The following is a 22,760-nucleotide window of genomic DNA, read 5'->3' as shown; positions in this document are numbered from 1 at the left end:
ATGTGTTAGAAATTCAAATGGTCACAAGTCAAATTGAAGTAAAATTTTATATCACCAAAATCGTCTTGACGAGACAAACATAATGATGATGTTGAACTAAGGTTTTAAGTAATTTGAAGAGACTAAAATTTTTAGATCCCATTTCCATAATGACACCTTGGATATTGGGAGAGTATATTAACCACCCCCTCTTAATCAGTGTTATGGTGAGGATTAGGAGGGGGATATTATATACACCATTTTGTTTACATGGCACCCATAGAGACTACATAGGGCACCCAAAGCTAGCATTTGGACACATGAAGATGCTTTAAGGCTTGATTTGAGGACCCTTCTTCAAATTGATGGTTGATCATGATGTTTAGAAAATCATTTAGCCCTTCCAGTGCACCTTTGGAGCATTTTGAGCCCTAAAAGGTCATGACATCATGCTTATTGAGGGCTTACAGCTCACACATGTGGGAATTTATTGACATATTTTAGTTGTTGAGCTATTGGGTTGGCTTGTAACCCATTTAATTTGTGTTTACTCAAAATTATACATGTTTTAGTGGCTTTTAGTGGATTGTTATATGTGATAAACCTCCTATAAAAGGAGATCACCACTTTTCATTTCTGATCATCACAATTATGGATTTCAACCTCTCTAGAAGAGCTCGACTTAGCCTATTATACTTCAATACTTGAGGAGATGTGATCTTCTATGGATTTTTGCTAAATGGAGACTAGTTTTTGTGTTGCATACATCTTTTTAAGATTGAAAGAAGTCATGTTCTATGATAATTTGTGAGTGTTTATTGCATACCTTTTATGGTTTTACACATAACGAAATATTGCTAGGATTTCTATTGATTCCTTGTATAACATTTTTTATTGGAAAATCTTGGTAAATTCTTGTCTGTTTAACCTATATTCCTTGAACTCCCTAGAAAACCTCCTAGAGATCATTTTTCTAGTTAATTTCTCCCCTCATAAAAATATAGTTAAGGTTAGAAAGTGAAAACTAAGGTTTTCCCCCTTAGTCCTTGCAAAAGGTTGATATATCCATGGTCTGAATCTTAAAGACTCTGTCACCCAAGTAGGGAAAAGGCATTGGGATCCCTCTGATGATAAAAAAAATTGAAAACTTTTACCGTCCCTCTCTCTCTCTCTCTCTCTTAGTCCTTCAAGGAAAGTTGCTAGGGCTAGGGTAGGGGTTGAATTCAATTAGGACTTGAGCCACTAAAGCATTGTAGCTAATTTGGCATCTTTTCATTTTGTTGGACCTCACAAACTCAAAATTTAGCAGTTTTCTTGGTGAAAAATTCTTTATTAGGGTTGACATCATCAACCGTAGGTAAATTAATGCCCCAGTAAACCCTACTTCTACACAAGGCTTCTACTTAGGGTTTATTAAAAGTTTACCATTCTGTTTTGTTGATTGGAAGTAAACCTCTTCATTGTGCTTGTATGACTAAAGGCACCCTTATTGAGTCATATCGTGAAACCCTAGAACTCAAGTACACTTTTGTAGGCTTATTTTATGGTATGTTGCTCCTTGACATAAATATTTCTACCCTAATCTAATTAAGAAGTACCTTTATTAAGCCCTTCTCTTGCATCACCTTAGACCTATTGACTTAGAATACCTCTTAGGTGACATATAATGGGAAGCCTCCCATGTGGTGAAATTCCATTAGGGAGCGGGAAGTGCAGTGCTAAGGTGACAGTGACATCCACCTCATTATTGTGTCTTAGCATGGCTCTTCCCCTTGTAAGGCTTGCTAGACTTTTAGGCAACAAGACCCTAATGTCTTGCTCCTTAAAAGACTTTAAGACAATTATAAATATATAATGGAGATGGAATGATGATGACATCATAAGTGCTCTCTTCTCCCTTATATATACAATAGGAGAGGGAGTTTAACATAAAATAAGGACACATTTCCATATGAGTAACCAACAAGGAAACCTACAATGAAGCACTCTACAATACAAGGATATACAAATCTCATACAATGGTTTATCCAACTACTATTATAAAATGCCCTCCGTACATAATGCTCCTTGGGCTCAACACCGCTCCTCCAAGCTAATGTGCTCTCCCACAAGTTGTTAGCCCAACACTCCCTCTTCCATAATTTTTTGCTATCCAAGTGTCCTTAGGTAAGGCACTCCTCTAATAATGTGCCAAATTTCCTCCCATGCACAATTCTCCTCAACATGTGTGCCAATGTGGCCACTAAGATCCAATGCTCACCCTTGACATATGTGCTTAAGTCCATCACCAACCTCCATTAGTATGATTTTCAACCCAACCATGTTTGAGGTGTACACCAAATGACCCTAAGATCCAAGGGCTAAGTGCCCTCCTCCAAGTACCCAATAGTCCTCCCCCTAGGTGGGTACCTATATTAATCAATGTATCTACTCCTCCATTGTTTGAATTCAATGATTAGTCATCATACCAATTAGAGTAACAACCTCCTAGATAAGGGTGTCATCTCAACACTCTAACCAAGGTCCATCATCCACCCGAACTAAGACATCCATGACTCCATGAAGAATCACCAAGGGACTAGGAGTTCTTATATTCAATTATGGCACGATGTTCTCTTGTAATGTTCTTATAAGCCTATTGTGTTTTTCTAATTTGAATTAAGGTTTGCTGAAGTATTCACCACATATCTTCTATCTCCTAGTGATATAAAAAAGTAACCATAGAAACAACTTGTTATGTCACTCCTTCCACATATGAGCAATTAAATGAAAATGATGCAAATTTTTTGAGCAATCTATCTCCTCCAACTACTCTTAAATCGTTCAAAGGCAATGCTCAAGTGGGCCATTTCCACACTCGTAGATGCTACAAATTTCCTTGAAAGCCCCTTAGGTATCTCCTCCACCATAGACCCTCATTTCCATGGTCCATGACATGCCCAACAACTTTTGTATTTGTGCACCTTTGTCACTATGGAGCACATTATCTACTACTAATGATCCCATTACGTTGCTAAGGTTGAGATATGGTGTTCAACAAGGGATGATATGTAATGCCATCTTTATTTCAATCCGTGATCAACATTATGGAGGGGTACGCCACTCTTATGATGTAATGTCTTCTCTCTGTGGACCCTAATTCAAGTTAAGGGGAGAGATTGAAATTAAGGGAGTATGTCACTCTTCTGATGTAATCTCTTCTCTCCATGTTCCTCAATTCAAATCAAGAGAACATGATGAAATTAATGTAGTAATATTTGTTGAAATGGTAATAATCTTCAATTATGATTACTTGTTATTATGAATAATTACCTTCATTATTGTATTAGCAAGATAACGTTTAATAAATGACCTAGCCAACTTTATTTTATATTACACTAGGTGGCTAAGGCCTGCCTAAGCATTTATGTGGGATTATAACCCCCTCATGGCGAAAGGGAACCACCACGTAAGTTATGCATAAAGGAACACCTCGTGATTCATTTGCAACACCACAATAATTTAGTGATTGACTATTTATCTTATAGTGACTTACACTTTGTGTTTCATCTTGTTTAAGGGCCGCCTTGTCTTCTCTTTTCAAGCTTAACATTTCACTTGTGCTTGTAATATCTCATAATACAACCATAATGCTTTAGTTTAATGTTTTAATCAATGTTTCTCTCTCTATGTATCTCTCTCTCTATATTACTGTAGGTTGCACGGTTTGTTACTGGTGCCATTTGTTACAAAACCAGAAAGGCAAAAATATTCTCTTGTTTTGACAATTACTTGTAATATTCTTATATTCTTATTAACTTTCTTTACGTTCTTCTTTTATCTTATTCTCATCAAGCAATCATCAAAATAAAAACATGAAGATCAATGACACAAGATATAGGCACTCAAGCAAGGCTAAAACCCCTCTGAAGGGGATAACCCAGTCAAACTCTTCCATTAGTAGATTCAAATTAAACTTGAGACAGTCCAAGACCTTAGACCAGACCAAATGACTCTCCTTCCTCCACCAAGTCATCCTTTCAAGATGATTATACAATATTCAATAGTTGACCTTAGTCAAACAACTTCAACTCAGAATTTCGTCCCTCCAGCTTCCATAATTTCGGCCCTATTGCAGATTTGAAATTTCAGCCATCCCACAACAACCCAAAAACTCACACGTGTGGTAGAAAAGAGAGAAATTCAACTTCTTTTTCTTGACAAGTGTCTCCTTTTCCTTCACTAGGGTTTTCTCCTTCTCCATAAGTATTTCACTCTTATTTTTCTTCTCCAGCAACTACATATCAAACTTGATTTTCTTGTGCTCCAAATGAGGTCGAGTTGCTACCTATATATAGTGGTTTATGGCTCCCAATTAGGCCGACTTGTCTTCTTGGAGGTCGACTTGGTGGAAGAGGCCTAATTGACTCATTTTACTTCAAAATATTTTTCTTTCTTGATAGATAAAGCCCACTAAGGGTCTATTACATGATGATAAGAACTATGACTCATGAAATAAACCCTATAAGCCTACAATGAAGGCTTTGACCTAAAAATAAATAAATAAAGCATGAAACCCATGTTAATAAATGATTTTTCTTTTACAAATACATTTCCTTTTTCTTTCTTTTGACAAATATATTACATCATGACTCAAGTGCAATTATGAAGATTGACACTAGTTACATTCTTCAACACTTCCTCTTAATTAGGGAGGTGTTTATAATTACATATATACAAAGGTATATGGAGGATCTCAAAATTATATGCTCTACGAAGAGTCACAACACACACAGTGCTTTGAATGATATACTTGACAAAGATATCTAATCATTTGGGACTAAGGTGTGTTACAAGCTTCAACTACTCAAGGTACCATCAAGTTTTAGCTCCAACACAACCCTAAGAATATAAGTATCGTATATAAGGTCAGAGCTCCACAATACCAATGATACCCTCCCTACTTCAGGATGTAGACATCATCACATGGTGACCATATGTCCTCCCATGCATCTTGTTGCCCCAAGATGCTTCATCTCTCCTTATTAACTAAATTAGATATATCCACTAGTCCAAGCATTATTCAAAATGTTCAACCTACTTATGGAGAGATCTTGCACAATCACAACCCCAATTAGTAATAAAATTTCAAATATATACGAGTAAGCACAAACCTTTGAGGTCTTCAATCACTATGATGCTACTTAGATTATTATCAAAGTATCCAAATACATCTCGCCAGAAAATTTATTCTTTAACTTCTTCAACAACGCCAAACACAACCTCAACATTTTTTCAACATGATTTTGTCTTTGTTAGCATCTTTATCCATATGTAGTACTTTCATTCATTCTTTGATCTTATACTTTATTCAAGGTATTCACTATATTTGTCATTATATGCCCTCCCTCTTAACTGGGGAGATATACTCATTCTTTATATCCAAGCTCCCCCTCAACTTAGGGAGATCAATAACTTCATAACATTGGAGAAACTTCAATCTTTCAATTTCTTCACAAACATTATTCTTTCTTATGGTAACAAGGTCATCTATACATCATTCTTTTAGCTTTCGTTATATATCATCATCATCATTATTATCAAGTCATCTTCAATATCTTGAAGATTATGTACTTGCAAATCTTCAGCAACAAGTACAACTAGGTAGAAGTATGAAGTCAACTTTATCAAAATTATTGGAATAATCAATTTTAGACATAAAAAACCTAAACCTAGTTAGGTTCATAGTCAACAAGGGTTACATCTTTTATATAGTCGACTTTAACAACTTTCTAGGGTTTAGTAACAAACCCTAGATTCCATCACCAAGACTAATGTCTTAGATATCATTGAGAGAAACAAGCTAATAATCCAACCATATTATACATCTAGGGTTTCAACAATATGCTCTTAGAATTTCATGTCAAACTTTACTAGGGTTCTGTTACAAACCCTAAATTTATTTAAACTAAAACATCAATAATAATCAAGTTATCATTCTATTATTTCGTATCAAACTTCAAAATTAGATATACAACAAATTTGACCACGCTAGGGTTTTGATTATACAAAAGTACATACACCTAAGGATTTTATTCCTAGAATCTCACATTGACTATACCAAGGGTTTTTTCATAAACACTAATTTATCAAAACATAAAGATCTAGGGTTTCATTATATAACCTAGACATCAACAACAAACTTTAAAAAGGGTAGGGTTTTACCAAAAACATGATCAAAATCCTAAACATTAAAAGAATAGGATTTCATCATATGTTATTGATTTTATCAACAAACCCTAAGAAGACTAGGATTTCATTATTAACATTGACATACCATTAACATCAAAAGTTTAACGTTTTATGGTTAACCCTAAAGGTTAGGGGTTCAATAAAATGAACAAATGGTAAAAGATAATATAACAATGGTAGATTCAATCTAGTGATTAATCACCCTAACACGAATCTTTATGATTCAAAACCCTAAACATAAGAGAGTTAGTAATATAAAATAAATTTCAAATGAAAAAATATCATACCTCCTTATGTGAAGAAGATCTGCAACGAGTTAAATCAAATCAAACATACCTTGGGTTGTTCTTTAACAAAACTTGTAAATTTTCTTTAATAACAAGCTTACTTTCATGATACACATCTTTCTTTGAAGTTTCCTTCACAGCCTTTGTGTATTTTGTAAGCTTTCCTACCAAGGAAAAGTGTAAAGAAAAGTTATGAATAAGTAATACACGTCGATCTAGATGTATGGAGGAAAACAAACATGAAAGAGGAAACAAAGAACAAGATACTTATCTTTTGGTAAAATGGTGAAGGCTCCCTCTTAATTCAATCTTTCTGAGGGATACCTACAACTTATAAAATACAATTCAATAATTTATATCATGATATATTAGATCTATGAACTATACAAATCAAAACATAAAGCATTACAAAACCTAAAGTAGAAGGATATTAGTATCCCTAAAAGACTTAAGAAAATAAATCTTTGACTTTAAACTTTTCAAATTTATTATTCTTGGGTAGATCTTCATTGACAACTATTGAATGTTCTTTTTCTCTCTTCTTATTCCTAGGATTTTCTGCACATTGATTCTTGTAGTGTCCCATCTTATGACAATTGTAACATTCAATTTTTGATAGACCAACCTTCTTCTTTGGTCCTTTAAATTTCTTTTATCCTCCCTTGTTCTTGTGTTGAGTAGAATATGCATTTGGATGTGTTGTTCTCTTCATCTTCATTCTTGTCAACTACTAATGAGATGCATGCTTCTTCTTGACTGCATACATTCCACATTTGTTCAAAGGATGGCATGTATTTTCCACTGCTAATACCTGATGCAAAAGAGCTCCATGATTTTGGTAAACCTAATAGTGCAATAATCACAAGTTCTTTCTTTGGTACAACTTCATCAATGGCTTGGAGTTCATCTCTTATTCGAGAGATCCTCAAAAAATAGGAAGATATAGTGTCATCTTTCGTCGTCTTTATTCTTCTTAGTTCATTCTTGAGACTAGTTATTTGACCAATGTTCTTGATGGTAAATAGTTTGGAGAGAGTTCCATACATCCTTTATGCGGTATTTATGTTGTATATGTAGGGGATTATATTGTCCTTCACTCCATTTACAATTTAGGTTCATGGACAAGATGTTAGTTTCCCTGCGCTTTTCCTTTCCTGCATTATCTGTCGGTTTCTCAACTTTTCCATTAACAAAATCCAATACTTTGTGCTAAGTAAGGATGAGATCTAACCTCCTCTTCCATGCTCTATAGTTGGAGTCTCCTTCTAGCTTATTTTCTGTCTTCATTGAGGTTGCCATAAACTTTATAATGTCTTCCTTAATTTGAAATACTTTCTTCCTTAAAATATAATATTTTAACTATTTTTTCTTTTAAAATTGATATCACATTTTTAATACAATTATAAAAAATATATATTTTAATTAGTGATTCATCGTTACGGTTTCTCGTAATTAAACTGTGTTATAAACGATCTTTTTTAAAATACGTAACGGGTCATTTTTTTAATTTTAAAGACCGAACTTGAAACAGGTGGCATTTTTAATTTTTTTTTTAAGGAAGTGACGTCATTTTTAAAGACCCAACTTGAAATTATGTTTAACTATGTCTTTCAAATCCACGTCACTTTCAAATCAAAATAAAACTGTCTTTCCAAATCCACGTCACTTTCAAATCAAAATAAAACTGTCTTTCCAAATCCACGTCACTTGCTCGCATACAATTCGATGCAGGAAGCAACTCGTAACTTACTTGATCATATTCCACGTCATTTACTCGACCATATTAGCTTGTATGCCGATTTCAAAATTTAATACTCTACGGCTACATTGGGCTCCGTGCGCAGCGGTTAATAATCTCTACGGCTACATTGGGCTCTGTGCGCAGCTGGCGGATTTGAAAGGGAAAAACAAGAATGCATTTCAAATCCGATATATCATTATTACATTTAGACGGCAAAAGAAAGGGAAATCGCACTAGCAAGCTTGGCCGACAGATACAGGAAGAAGAGTGGCCAGTATCGGCTTTCATGGCTGGGAGTTGGTGGGCAAGCTACGTTTCATGGCTGGGAGATGGTGTAGAGTATCTGCGTTTCGATTGGCTGCTAAGTGGAGAAGGAGATTGGAGAAGGGCTGAGGAAATTAGGTCGTAGATAGAGTAGAACATATTTTGGGTTTGTTGGAGAAGGGTTGAAGAAATTAGCTAGCAGAGTGGAACAGATTTTGGGTTTGTTGGAGAAAGGTTGAAGAAATTAGGTAGTAGAGTAGAATTTTGTGTTTTAGAATTTGGATTTTAATACTGTGTTTTCTTTTCTTTTTGAGCATGGCCATGCTTATTTGTTTATACTTTGAATTTTGCCTATGCATTTTAGTTTTTTATTTATTTATTTTGTTTTTGTTTTGAAAATCTTTTGTTCCTCTAGATTGGGTAGTTTGCTGTTTATTTGGTTGTTTGCTGCTTATTTGGTTCTGCGTTCTGGCTTGAGAGGTGAATTGGTTGGTTGGGGATTAAGAGGGTTGATTGGGAGAGTGAGGCTGCCAAGAATATAAGACGGGATGACTGATTTAATGGTGAAAATTGAGAAGGTATATATTATTTTATTTGTTATATAAAAGTTTTGATGGTAATAGGTTATTATCTGAATTTTTAAATCACTATGTATTGAATTTTTAAATCACTATCTATTGTATGTCATTGTCTACTGAATATATATGGGTATTTTGCAGAACATTTTATCCTGTTTGTTTGTTTTTTTTTTCAAATAATTTTTGTTTGGTGGGTTAATTGTCCCGTTCGCTTTTCAAGTGCAGAGGAAGGAAGAACTATACTACCAGGAAGGAAGAATTATACCACCAGTTAATAGTGGTGGAAAACACAGATGCTGTGTATTTTCTAGATTGCAGGTGAGCATTAACTTTTGGTTTCTCTCTTATCTAATTAATTTTTAATTAAATTTTAATGAGGAAAGTTAGGTGTACTTAATACGATTAGGGTTTACTTGCATATGCACCATGCATGCAAGGGTTGAGAAAATTTTCATAATCTTTCATGGGTTATTCAATGTCTCTGAATTTTATTTTTTGTACTGGTTATAGTAGGGTTTCATTATTGAGTATTATTTGTCAAAGTTCAATATATTGATGCTGAGTAGTGCAGCATAAAACCCTCTGATGCTTAAATTTAAAGAAGAATTTGGGGTTTCTAGAATTCTTCTTTTAGAAACTGTTTGTAGAACATTTTATCTTGTTGCTTTTTTTTTTATTAACTTGTCCTGTTTCCTCTTCAAGTGCAGAGGAAGGTAGAATTATATGATCAAGAAGGAAGAATTATACCACCACCACATGCTGTGTATTTTTTAGATTGCAGGTAGGCATTAACTTTTGTTCTCTCATATCTAATTGATTTTTAATGAGGGTAGGGTAGGCTTACTTAGCAAGCTTAGGGTTTAGATACAAACACACTGTGCATGTAAGGGTTCTTCCTTCAGGTAATAGTTCATTATCTGAATTTTTAAATCACAATGTAGCTCATGGATAGATTACTTTGTAGAACATTTTATCCTGTTTTTTTTTGGGTTAACTTGTGGAGTTTCCTCTTACTGTGCAGAGTATGGAAAAACTATACCATGAAGGGAGAATTAGAGCACGAGTTAATAGTGGTGGAAAACACACATGCTGTGTATTTTTAGATTGAAGGTGAGCATTAACTTTTGGTTTCTGTTAATATCTAAACAATTTTTAATGAGGGAAAGATGTAATTATTCAGTTTACTGTTTAGATACATACTGGTGTGGAGAAATTTCGTAGTCTTCGATTTTTTTTTGGGTTATTCAATGTCTTTAGATTTTATTTTCTGTAATGGTTATCATAGGGTTTTATTCTTGAGTATTGTTTATCAAATTTCAATATAAAACCCTCTGGTGCTTAAATCTGAAGAAGAATTTGGGATTTCTAGAATTTTTCTTTTAGGAATTGTTAACATATGTTTAATATGTGAGTAAAATTTAATTTCAATTTTATTATAATTATTTTCCTCCCTGCATGTTGCAAATAAATTTTGGTCAGTGAATGTTTTTTTATCCACAGATTTTATGTTTTGTACTAGTTGTCATAGGGTTTTATTCTTGAGTATTGTTTGTCAAAGTTCAATATATTGATGTTGAGTAGTGCTATCAGAAGGCCCTCTGATGCATAAATTTGAAGAAGAATTTGGGGTTTCTAGAAATTTTCTTTTAGGAACTGTTTGCAATGTTTAATATGTGGGTAAAATTTTATTTCAATTTTATTATAATTTTCCTCACTGCATGTTGCAAACAGATTTTGGTTATTGGATGTTTTTTATTTAAGCTAGTGACCCACAGTCCAAGCCATGTTTGGCTTATAAACTAACATGGTTTGGGGTGAGATCATTAACCATTCAGTGACCTATAACAGTCAATTCGTGCTAGGATAAACCTTCTAATGCTGAAACCTAAAGAAAATTTTGGGTTTCCAGAATTTTCTTTTTAGTTACTATTTGTAGAAGTTCAATACTTGAGTTAAATTTTATTCCGGTTCTATTATAATTCTTTTATCTCCGACATTTTGCATATAGAATTTGGTCATTGGAGGTTCCCTATTTAGCTGAGGAACCCACAATCCATGCCATCTTGAACTTATAAAGTAACACACATTTGGGGCGAGATTATTAACCAATCAATGACCCACAACAATCATATTCATCAATCTCCATTTGTTATTTTTCTTAACCAGCTTGAACAAAGTGGCTTTAGGGATCATGGATAGACTTACTAGTCCGGGAGAAAAAGTGCTGGTATGCCATCTAAGATGGATGGAATGAGACCTGCCAGGTCACACTTGCATTAGATGGAAACACACCCACCTATGCAAAAGCACATTGAAGCAAGACTTGTAGGAAGACATTTGGATTCAGCGAGACCCCATTATGTAAGCAAACACTTTGAATCAAGACCTATTTAGAAAATTATGGTTTCTCAAATGTGTCCTTACCTATCTAAGTGTAAGCAAGTAGCATGGGATGAACTAACAATAGGTGTGCTAGGGGGTGACCTAACCTAGATAAGGAAAGAAGGTTCAAATACTTGGCAGGGGTTAGCACCTCTGTTTAGTCTTACTCGAAGCAAATCCTAAGTATGCGATTTTTTCTAATGAGGAGTTCAGGGTAAGCTCATTCCTTTTATTTTACAGAACATTAACTCGAAGCAGATTCAGCTATCTTTGTCCAAAATCAATACCTAAGTTATGGTTTGGAAAAAGAAATATAGTTCCTACATTTTCCTTCATATTAAGTATGCTGTGAACATTTTTGTAGCCAAGGCCCATAAAAATGCCTTTTATATTTTTCAATTTAAGAGAGTACTACCCTAGTCTTTAAGCATTGCATTCCTTTGCATATTGATCTTATATGGACGGAACCCAATTCCTTGTGTTTCTAGTGTGTTTATTTATGTCAGTGACTGCTAAAATTGGAGAGTAAGAATGGAGTATCTTTTATCGATTGATAATCTTCCTTTAGGGACAGAAACAGTCGAGCCAAAGCAATTACTTATCTCCCAAACATAAGAAAATATTTGTAAAATTAAACAACTCCCAAACAACAATCCATTTCTCTCCATTCAACAATATTATAAGATTTACCAGTTCATTTTTAATTATCCAATTCCATTCATATATCTTATACCCATAACAAATTCCATCAATCTATTTTTGCTTAGAGCAATGTGAGGGTTTACCCATAAGGAAGTGCCTGGTTATCCATTAATGAGTTTGCTGAGAATGGGTAACTTAAGGACTTAACACTCCTAAAAGGTAAAAGGTTAGTGCATGAAAGAGTTTACCAAAAAGAATCCCCCCTACATAGTCTTTTTACCTCCTCCTATAATATCCAACCATGGTAGATACCTCTCAGTCCATCTCTTGCTAAAGTGGAGAGAATGTAAAAAGGTTTGCACTCTTTGAACATTTTAATTCCACTATTTAAAATTTTGTGACCATAAAGTAACATAGGAGTCTTTAACATATAACATATGTATATAGGTAAGACAAAGAGTCCCTTCAATCTGTTCACAGTTATAATATAGGAGCCTAATGTATATAGGGTGCATTCAGTTAGATACCGTTAGTCTTTTAACTTTTTTTAATTGTTTTAAAATGTATCCTTAAACTTGCTTCAGGAATGAGCCAGTAAGGGACCTTAAAGGTGTCAGAAATCAATGGGTAAGGTAGAAATTTAATTCATCTAAAATGTATCTTTAAGGCTACTTCATGAATGAACCAGTAAGGGATCTTAAAGGTGTCAAAAGTCGACCAGTAAGGTAGAGCCAGAAATGAGCATGGATTTAGGTGGATGATGCAACCCAGTAATTAGTTGTAACTCACCATTTTGAACCTTTTTTTCCTTTAGCCTATCTTATGAGGTATCGTGAGTTAGTATTATGAGCCATCAAACCAAGCTGTTGGGGTTAGTTTTCTACTTTTTGTCCCTTCTGTTGGAGTTCTCCCTTCAACTAAGAGAAATAAGTGTAGAAAGTAGAATGGCAATGAAAATGATCAACCCATGAAGCTATGATCAAGAGGGGTATTCTGGATTGGGGAGGAAAGGGTGCAAGAGCATCAGGCACATTCAGATGAACCTGGCATTCTTGTTAGTTGGATGCCAATGGTGAGAAGATTTTTATTGAGATGATCACCTACCATGCACCCAATAATTAGGAATGGTGGGTTGACACATCGCTGTTAACCCATAACAGACCCAATTCACTGCCTTCTTAAAAATATAGATTTCGGTATTAGATATGTGCAATTCTTATTAAAAAATCAGATTGCCTGAAAATGTTTACCCATCGCCCTAGTCTTGGTTCCTTTTCTAGTTTTGTAGCAAATAAACAGCCCTCTCATCTTTTGCATATTCAGCTAATAATTTTTTTTGCGGCCCAGTTCTACCTTAGATATGGCACATAGCTCAGATAACATAGCTAAGAAATCAGCTGAAGCATTATTTATGCACTTATATTAATTTCAAAGTAAAAACCTTGTAGTTGACTTTCCAACTTCACCAAAATTCCACTAGGAAAATGAATACTCCAAAGTTTCATGCTCCATTTGGATTTTGAGGCGTTGTCGCAATAAATATGGCTTGAATTTTACTATAACATTCATAAGGGTCAACATTTCCTTATCATAGATGCATAACAACGGCTCCTTGTCAGTCAATTTCTACTTTGAAAAGCTATAGGCTGCTGATTTGCATGACCATAGTGTTCATGTCAGCGCTCAAAGCATCATATTTCACTTAAAAAGTCTGAGAAATTTGGAAGTGCAAATACAGGGCTGGGCCTTTTTCATGCGTCAGTAGCCCCCTCTACAGTCCCCATCCATTTAAATTGATTCTTATTGGTAAGATCAGTGAGGTTTGTCATGATGCTTCCAAAGCCCTTGACAAAACTTCCTATATAAATTGCATATTCTATCAAGTTCTCTCAACTGAGCCACATTCTTGGGAGTTGGCCACTCAAGAAACAAAGAGTGAAATTCAAAAAATAAAGAGTGAAACAGAGCCAGCCCTGGATGATTGAGAAAATTGTCAGGCCTCAGCTTCTTTGATCACCATTTGATAGGAAGCAAAACTAAATGATTTTCATTCTAAATATTTTGTGTTCTTTGCCACAATGATGCTGGTATAAATGGAAATACACTGAGAATTAATTTAGAAAAAAATAAGTTAGCAATGAAGCTATATAGTTTCACCTTGTGTACAAGTATTTAACAGATGCCAGCTTGAGTGTTACAGTTTGCATAGATAAGAAGGGACCCCTTGTGCAGCCTCCATCCATTTGAATCCATCCTTATTGGTAAGATTGGTTAGGTGTGCCATGATGCTTCCAAAACCCTTGACAAGACTCCCTACATAAATCACATATTCTGTTAATTTCTCTCAACCGAGTCACATTCCTGGGAGTTGGCTAGTCAAGGATTAAGGAGTGAAATTTAAGAAATAAAGAGTGAAACAAAAAATTGTCAGCGCACAAAGCATCATATTTCACTTAAAAAGTCTGAGAAATTTGGAAGTGCAAATACAGGGCTGGGCCTTTTTCATACGTCAGTCGCCCCCTCTACAGTCCCCATCCATTTAAATTGATTCTTATTGGTAAGATCAGTGAGGTTTGTCATGATGCTTCCAAAGCCCTTGACAGAACTTCCTATATAAATTGCATATTCTATCAAGTTCTCTCAACTGAGCCACATTCTTGGGAGTTGGCCACTCAAGAAAAAAAGAGTGAAATTCAAAAAATAAAGAGTGAAACAGAGCCAGCCCTGGATGATTGAGAAAATTGTCAGGCCTCAGCTTCTTTGATCACCATTTGATAGGAAGCAAAACTAAATGATTTTCATTCTAAATATTTTGTGTTCTTTGCCACAATGATGCTGGGATAAATGGAAATACACTGAGAATTAATTTAGAAAAAAATAAGTTAGCAATGAGGCTATATAGTTTCACCTTGTGTACAAGTATTTAACAGATGCCAGCTTGAGTGTTACAGTTTGCATAGATAAGAAGGGACCCCTTGTGCAGCCTCCATCCATTTGAATCCATCCTTATTGGTAAGATTGGTTAGGTGTGCCATGATGCTTCCAAAACCCTTGACAAGACTCCCTACATAAATCACATATTCTGTTAATTTCTCTCAACCGAGTCACATTCCTGGGAGTTGGCTAGTCAAGGATTAAGGAGTGAAATTTAAGAAATAAAGAGTGAAACAAAAAATTGTCAGCGCACAAAGCATCATATTTCACTTAAAAAGTCTGAGAAATTTGGAAGTGCAAATACAGGGCTGGGCCTTTTTCATGCGTCAGTAGCCCCCTCTACAGTCTCCATCCATTTAAATTGATTCTTATTGGTAAGATCAGTGAGGTTTGTCATGATGCTTCCAAAGCCCTTGACAGAACTTCCTATATAAATTGCATATTCTATCAAGTTCTCTCAACTGAGCCACATTCTTGGGAGTTGGCCACTCAAGAAACAAAGAGTGAAATTCAAAAAATAAAGAGTGAAACAGAGCCAGCCCTGGATGATTGAGAAAATTGTCAGGCCTCAGCTTCTTTGATCACCATTTGATAGGAAGCAAAACTAAATGATTTTCATTCTAAATATTTTGTGTTCTTTGCCACAATGATGCTGGGATAAATGGAAATACACTGAGAATTAATTTAGAAAAAAATAAGTTAGCAATGAAGCTATATAGTTTCACCTTGTGTACAAGTATTTAACAGATGCCAGCTTGAGTGTTACAGTTTGCATAGATAAGAAGGGACCCCTTCTGCAGCCTCCATCCATTTGAATCCATCCTTATTGGTAAGATTGGTTAGGTGTGCCATGATGCTTCCAAAACCCTTGACAAGACTCCCTACATAAATCACATATTCTGTTAATTTCTCTCAACCGAGTCACATTCCTGGGAGTTGGCTAGTCAAGGATTAAGGAGTGAAATTTAAGAAATAAAGAGTGAAACAAAAAATTGTTAGGCTTCAGGTTCATTGGTCACAATTTTATAGGAAGCAAAACTAACTGTTTTTCATTTTAAGTATCTTGTGTCCTTCGCCACAATAATGTTGTGTTAAGTGGAAATATACTGAGAAAATCAATTGTAGACAAACTTAAGTTACTAATGAAGTCATTCAGTTTTGTTTTCTGTTACACGTATTTGATAGATGCCTGAATGAGTGTTATAGTTTGCATAGATAAGAAGGGAGACCTTCTGCAGCCTCCATCTATTTGAATCGATCCTTATTGGTAAGATTGGTTAGGTGTGCCCATGATGCTTCCAAAACCCTTGACAGACTCCCTATATAAATTGCATATTCTGTTAAGTTCTCTCAACCTAGTCACATTCCTGGGAGTTGGCTAGTCAAGGATTAAGGAGTGAAATTAAGAAATAAAGAGTGAAACAAAGCCAGCCCTGGATGATTGAAAAACTTGTTAGGCTTCAGATTCATTGGTCACAATTTTATAGGAAGCAAAACCAACAGGTTTTTCATTTTAAGTATCTTGTGTCCTTTGCCACAATAATGTTGTGTTAAGTGGAAACATACTGAGAAAATCAATTGTAGAAAAACCTAAGTTACTAATGAAGTCATTCAGTTTCATTTTCTGTTACAAGTATTTGGTAGATGACTGCTTGAGTGTTATAGTTTGCGTAGACAAGAAGGTAGCCCCTTTGCAGCCTGCATACATTTAAATCTATTCTTATTGGTAAGATCAGTGAGGTGGGCCATGATGCTTCTAAAACCCTTGACAAACTTCCTATATAGATTGCATATTCTATTAAGTTCTCTCAACTGAGTCACATTCTTTGAAATAAAGAGTGAATCAGAGCAAGCCCTGGATAATTGAGAAAATTGTCAGGCTTCAGATTCCTTGATCACAATTTGATAGGAAGCATAACTAGCTATTTTCACAAGTATCGTGTGTCCACTGCCACAATAATGTTGGGATAAATGGAAAGATACTGAGAGAATCAATTGTAGACGAACTTAAGTTACTAATGAAGTCATTCAGTTTCACTTTCTGTTACAAGTATTTGGTAGATGCCTGCTTGAGTGTTGCAGTTTGCATAGATAAGAAGGTAGCCCCTTTGAAGGGTCCACCCATTTAAGTTGATCCTTGTTGGTAAAATCAGTGAGGTGTGCCATGATGCTTCCAAAACCCTCGACAAAATCAGTGACCATTTTGGCATCCACAAAAATGAAATTTTAAAGGCAGGACAATTATTCCAATTAAATGGACATTGGTTAAAACTTAAACCACATTAACACAAGATGTCAAGTAAATTCAGAACTTTGAAGCCAAAACACAATCACTGAGAATGAAGACCTAACTTGCCACTTTCTATTACTTCAATAATTTCGCCTTACATAAACTAGATCTGGAGAAGAAATCTGTAACTGTGAACCTCGATGAACTGTAATTCAAATTTGAGTACTAAAACCTAGATGAAAAAACTGAGAGCTGTGAACTAGACAGAGATAGAATTAAGTAACATAACATCATATGTACTATGTCTTCTATATATATAGCCCCTCTTTCTTCTTGGACACATACTAGCCTTAACAAAATAAACCAGATTTGGAGAAGAAATCTATAACAATGAACTGTAATTCAAATTTGAGTGCTAAAACCTAGATGAAACTGAGAGCTGTGAACTAGATCTGGAGAAGAAATCTGTAACTGTGAACCTCACTAAACTGTAATTCAAATTTGAGTGCTAAAACCTAGATGAAACTGAGAGCTATGAACTAGACAGAGATAGAATTAAGTAACACACATGATATGTACTAGGGCAGGGGTACTCCACCGACCGGATTGGAGTTCTTATACATGTGAACAGGTTTGTCTCCATCTGGATTAAAGACCCGCGTCAAATCAACAGTCTCATCTCCGTGGGTGTAGCCAAAAAGCTCAATGCTATATAAATTGCATATTCTGTGAAGTTCTCTCAACTGAGTCACAGTCTTGGAAGTTGGCCAGTCAAGGAAGGAGTGAAATTCAAGAAATAAGGAGTGAAACAGAGCCCGCTCTGGATGGTTGAGAAAATTGTCAGGCTTCAGGTTCCTTAATCATAATTTGATAGGAAGCAAAGCTAATGGTTTTTTTTTCTAAGTATCTTGCGTCTCTTGTCACAATAATGTTGGGATAAATGGAAATATTTTGGGAGAATCAATTTTAGACGAACTTAAGTTACTAATGAAGTCATTCGTTTTCACCTTTTGTTACAAGTATTTGAAAGATGCTTGCTTGAGTGTTACAGTTTGCATTGATAAAACGGTAGTCCCTTTGCAGCGGCCATCCATTAATTGAGATACTTATTGGTCAGTGAGGTGTGCTATGATGCTTCCAAAACCCTTGACAGTATAAATTGCATATTCTATTAAGTTCTCTCAAGTGAGTCACATTCTTGGGAGTTGGCCAGTCAAGTAAGGAGTAAAATTCAGGAAATAAGGAGTGAAACCGAACCAGCCCTGGATGACAGAAAATTGTCAGGCTTCAGGGACCTTCATCACAATTTAATAGGAAGCAAAACTAACAGTTTTTCATTCTAAATATCTTGTGTCCTTTGTCACAATGCTGTTGGGATAAGTGGAAATCCACACAGAAAATCAATTGTAGATAAACTTGAGTTACTAATGAAGTCATTTAGCTTCACCTTCTGTTAATGCCTGCTTGAGTGTTAGAGTTTGCCGTGTAGAATGGGCCTTTTTTTGGTCATAGTAATTCCTTTGATTATTCAGATCTTCAGTCTGATGCTCTCCAAACTGAGCTATCACACTAAGGGGGGATTTTACTAGGCACTATATGGTGCATGTCCAATAATTCTTTTACTGCTCTTTCTCTGTCATCTTTAACTTAAGATACATGTAGGGTGAACATTCTACTGTTCCAGGGACCCAAAAATATATTTCTACTGTTCTTCATGGTAAATAGCACATCTCCTCTGATGCATATTCACTTTATTCATCCTGTATAGTTCAACAATGAGTATATCTTTGAATGTGGTTGGTAATACCAATTGCACGTCTTCTGATGCATATTCATCGTATTCATCCTTTATAAATGAACAATGAGTATATATTTGAATGTGTTTGCTTTTCATATAAGCAAATTCATCAACTCCTTTGGACTTTGATAGCTTGTGGGATGGTCACGGAGGAAAGAAATTGAGACCCATCATCACAGTTGTTGAAACCCGTCATGGCCAGTATCGGTTAGTTTAGAAAAAGTATTGGATCCTGATCAAATAAAAATAGGTCAATTGTTGCACCATATGTAAAGAGTTACTTCACTGAGTGAGTTCTGTGAGTGATGAAACGGAACCAGCCCTGGATGACAGAAAATTGTCAGGCTTCAGGTTCTTTTATCACAATTGGATAGGAAGCAAAACTAACAGTTTTTCATTCTAAATATCTTGTGTCCTTTGCCACAACGATGATGGGATAAATGGAAATACACAGAATCAATTGTAAAGAAACGTTAGTTACTAATGAAGTCATTCCACTTCACCTTCTGTTAAAAGTATTTGACAGATGCCTGCTTGAGTGTTACAGTTTGCCATGTAAAATGAACTCTTTTTTTTGTCATAGTAATTCCTTGGATTCTTCAGATCTTCAGTCTGATGCTCTCCAAACTGAGCTGTCACACTACTGGATAGGCAAATGGGCTTTTTACTAGGCACTATATGATATATGTCCATGTCAAGTAATTTTTTTACTGCCCTTTCTCTGTCATCTATAACTTAAAGATACATGTAAGGCGAACATTCTACTGTTCCAGGGACCCAAAAATATACTTCACCTGTTCTTCATGGTAAAAATTGCACATGTCTTCTGACGCATATTCACTATATTCATCCTATATAAATCAACAATCAGTATATCTGCATATTCACTCTATTCATCCTGTATAAATCAAACGAGTATATATTTGAATGTGGTTGCTTTTCATGTAAGCAAATTCATCATGCATAAAGCAACTCCTCTGGACATTGATAGCTTGTGGGATGGTCATGGAGGAAAGCGATTGAAACACATCACAGATGTTGAAACCCTTCATGACCTGTATCAGTTGGTTTAGAAACAGTATTGGACCCTGATGTACCAGATGTACATCGCTATTCAATTGTTGTCAATTGAATGGATGTACATCGCTATTCAATTGTTGTCAATTGAATGGATGTACATCGCTATTAATTAAAAAGAGACTGATTTCAGCATGTCTTGCGATGTGGGGCCTCGATCACTGTCCCATCAGTTTATGTGTTACTACCCTAATGATTCGAAGAGTTACTTCCCTGAGTGACTTCTGTGAGAGCGATGACCTCTCATCGGAGAGTCTGGAATACCTTTTTGATAGTTTATGTTTTTAAAACCAATTCATTATGCCTATCCAGATCGATATATATACCCAGTCGGAGAGTCTGGAATACCTTTTTGATAGTTTATGTTTTTAAAACCAATTCATTGTGCGTATCTAGATCGTTTTATATATACCCAGATGCTCTTCGCGTGGATTCTGTTGTTTACCTTGGTTTTGAATTAGTGAATCTTTATCCAGATACAGAGGTGTGTAAACCGCTTAAATGGCCACATTAACCCCCGAATAGGGTTTTAGGCGGTGGCTTCCTCCATTGATGTCGACGGGATTCGTTTCGGTCTTCATTAAGAACTCTCAGCCAATTGGATTTTCCCGTAGACAGGAATTCTGGTCATGATTTCTTAAGATAGTAATATCATTAGGCAAGGATTTTCATTTGATAGCACTTTCAATACCTCGATACAAAATAAAATGATAATAACATTTACAACATTTACATTTACAGGTCTTTCTTGAAACTTGAAATGCTTTAAGAAGAAGAGATGGGATGGGTTGCTTAGGTTTTCTATTTAGTTTACCTTAGGGTAGCCTAGATATTGTTTCTGTAATTTATGACTATTTACTTCATACCTGAAATTTACAATGAATTAATTTTTATTATATATAATAGTTATTTGACTGGGAATGATAGTTAATTATTGTTTTTTGTTTTTATTATTATTTTTAGTAAATTTGTAATCAAAAATTTGTTTTACCATCTTCTTATGAAACAGGTGTTAAACAATTGGATGGGGTGAGGGCTTTTGACCAAAAGTCATAGAAGATGATGGAATTGTCTTCCTAATTTCATGTGAGATTATTATAATATTTATAATAGATTAATTTTTATTATTTATAATATTTATTTATTTTGAAATAGATGTTGAAAAATATTTAACTAATTGTTTTTTTTTTCAAGTTTGTTAAACAGATGCAGACTGTTGTGACAGAAAGCAATATATGAGAAGGTAGATTAAATTTTCTCCCAATTTTGTGAGATTTTTTTTCCTGCAATTTTAGGGGAGTGGAAAACTATTTTTTTATTGTTTTTGTTATTTATTATTTTAAAATAGAAATATTATTAAAACTTTAATTTTCTGATGGTATGAAACAGAGATCAATACAAGAAGAGCGGGCACAGCAGCAAGATGGGAAGTGCTTCACAAAGGCTCAAACTCTGTCAAATAATCACATATTAGGTGTAATTGTAAATTGTATTATGATTTTTGATGTACTCTCACAAACTATACTTTAATATATAATCAGATTTTTTTTTTTGAGAGGGGCTAGACCCTTCTCACAACCTCCAAGATAGCTTTGGCCAAAGCTATCTTGGAGGAGTCTCTTTCTGGAGTTTTGTTTATTTTTTATTTTTTTTCCAATTTTTTTGTTTTATTTATAATTATAACTTTTTTTTTTCTTTGTAATAAAATATGTGTTTGATTTTATAATTTATTCCAGTGATATAATGATGTTTTGTTTATAATTGTTTAATTAATTAATATTTTTAAAATGAAAGAAAAAATAGAACTTCATATTTTAAATTTTATTGAGCATATTCACATTCACATTGCTTTCGCATGACACTTACATATAATAACTTCAAATGATTTAATAAAAACTGAACTCATAAAATTATATTATTTCTAATTTTGTTTCAAGTTTACAATTCTTTTACTTTCACTTGATACCTCTATATAAGAAAACATATAATTTAGTAGAAATGAACTTTAAATTATATTGCACAATTCTTTCACTTGATATCCTTATATGACAACCATAAATGATTTAGTAAAATTGAACTCGTAAAATTACATTCTCACATTCACAATTCTTTCAGAAAAATAAACTACATTTAAAAATGTTGATTCAAGATAAACTGCTATATTTAAAATTTTATTATCTAATAAAAAATAATATTTAAAATTTATACTAAATAAGAGACTAAATTTTTATATTTATTTATTTGTGTTGTGTTGTATTGTGTGTTGTGTTGTGTTGTGTTATGTTGTATTTTGTTATGTGTTGTGTTGTGTTGTGTTTGTGTATATATGATTATACACACATGACATTGCTTAATATGATGTATTTTGTATTTTAAAGTTATGAAGATTTAATAAATATTAGTTTCAAAAGTATTTGTACAATTGTATTATCTCATATGCATAAATTTGTATTTTTTATAAGCATATATATGGTTTTCAACTTTACATTTTAAAATTGTACATTGAAATTGTGTGATCTCATATAATTACAAATAATTAATTCTTCATTAATTTGTATTTTTATAAACACATATATAGTTTTCAACTTTACATTTTAAAATTGTACATTTAAATTTG

At 34.3% G+C, this 22,760-nt stretch overlaps 1 long non-coding RNA gene across 5 annotated transcripts; it reads left to right on the top strand.

Annotated features, from left to right (window-relative positions):
• The first annotated feature begins 8,289 nt into the window (after positions 1-8,289).
• Positions 8,290-21,561, top strand: LOC149246692 (uncharacterized). Of its 5 annotated transcripts, none has more exons than XR_016266537.1 (7): positions 8,291-9,080; positions 9,306-9,398; positions 9,788-9,861; positions 10,102-10,190; positions 21,153-21,229; positions 21,350-21,386; positions 21,533-21,561. It is a non-coding gene; the product is annotated as an uncharacterized LOC149246692 (long non-coding RNA). The 5 variants fall into 5 exon arrangements; XR_016266536.1 differs by having other exon boundaries at positions 21,338-21,386; XR_016266538.1 differs by lacking the exon at positions 21,153-21,229 and having other exon boundaries at positions 8,290-9,080.
• Positions 21,562-22,760: the final 1,199 nt, after the last annotated feature.

Source organism: Pinus tabuliformis, chromosome 7, assembly GCF_031772625.1.
Source record: "Pinus tabuliformis cultivar Carrire ecotype Pingquan chromosome 7, CPIR1, whole genome shotgun sequence".
Classification (NCBI taxonomy): Eukaryota; Viridiplantae; Streptophyta; class Pinopsida; order Pinales; family Pinaceae; genus Pinus; species Pinus tabuliformis.
This window is presented reverse-complemented; position numbering and strand designations above follow the sequence as displayed.